The sequence below is a fragment of the Arachis ipaensis genome, chromosome B01 (assembly GCF_000816755.2).
Source record: "Arachis ipaensis cultivar K30076 chromosome B01, Araip1.1, whole genome shotgun sequence".
In the NCBI taxonomy this organism is placed as follows: Eukaryota; Viridiplantae; Streptophyta; class Magnoliopsida; order Fabales; family Fabaceae; genus Arachis; species Arachis ipaensis.
Genome location: NC_029785.2, coordinates 8,873,139 through 8,874,775, shown reverse-complemented (window position 1 = coordinate 8,874,775; position 1,637 = coordinate 8,873,139).

Here is a 1,637-nt window from a genome sequence, read left to right as displayed (position 1 = left end):
AAAGAAGATATAATAAACCAACTTTAACATGTCAATTACTCAATTTTCAAGAAATGATTTTTAACATATATATGGCAACGGTAGTTATTATATAATGTATACGTAAACAGTGGTAGTTGTGTCTTTTTTGTTCGACATCTTGTATTTTAAAAAGTAAAAAAAAAAAAACGATTGAAGTTTGAGTTGAATTAATTAAATTATCCGTCTAAAAACATTGTGGATGAGAAAATAATGTGGTACTTATCTATTTACATTTATTCATTGGTCAAGAAACACAAAGAAGAAAAGTATGCTTAATTTTGTTTAAAATTTATTTTTCTTTTTTTTATAGATATCATATTTTCTGCTATATATATATCATGTTTATTAAACAAAATAATTCAATACGCGCATATAAATACATCTATAATCTATTAATGTTTGATTTAAAGGGTTGTAAATGTAGTGGAACTCCACTAACGGGCTTTGACAATGTCAAAGACTCAAAGGTCGCGATTTGTAAGAGATGTTTGTGATTCCAATATTTTTTAGCTTTTTGTAACTCCTACTTTACTCCACTACTAAACTTTGTTTACTGATTAAAAAAAAAATAAAGAAAAAAATGACCGTCCATAGAGAACCCATTTGTCTTCTTAACCACTCTTATCTAGTCCGCTTAAGCAAGTGTAGGGGGTTCGAATCTTACTTTGTGCATGCAGTAACCCATTGGCCAGCGATAAACTCTTAAATAGAGCTCAGTATCACGACGGATTAGTCCTTAACCTACCGAGTTGGGAGATACCGTGAAAAACCAAAAAAAAAAAAAAAGGGGTTCAGTTGGTTGCCAATTTATTAGTATTATTAATTTGGTCTTTTCAAACATCTTTGCATAGCTTATCCTTGTAAACTCATTATATTCGCATTCCTTATTGTAACTGAAATTGAAGTGATACCCGATTCCGAAGGGAAGAAAATAGGGGGAAAAATGTTGCTCCATTCAGATGCAATAATTAAGTGTCGAATTCAATGTCCAAAGTTTACAGTTAAGTTGTATAACAAAAGGATTTGTAAGAACTCGTTTGGGTTCAACTGTCAATTGCGATACACTAATTACACCACTAATAATAGAGTTTTTGGCGCTTTTTATCCTAATCTGTTATCTTTTCGCAAGTTTATTATTAAATTGGTATTCTTTTTAGATTTTTTTTAATCTATATGTTATTACCTTGTCACAATTACATTTTTTCATGTCACAACGGGAAAAGTTGCCAAATCAAAACACACCATCAATATAAAGACTCTAAATAAAATCTGCTTTTAGGGTTAAACATTTTCATAAGGTGTGTTAGCATCTGTATTAAAATAATAATAAGTAATTGAGAGTTAATATGAAGGCATGTCTTGTTTTAGTGTTTTTCTAAAAGCACTAAGCCTAGGTTTGTTTTCTAGAAATTGGAACTGACACTAAAAAATTGAGATTGGCCTGAATATTGTGTTAGATAATCAGAAAATTGAAATAAAATATTAGTCTTGGAATACAAATTTTTTAAGTCCCTTCAGTGTATCTCTAGAAGATGGAAATATAAGAGACTAAATTTTTTAAAAACAAAAATTAAAATTTTAATAATATTTATTTTTATAAATACTTTTATTTACTA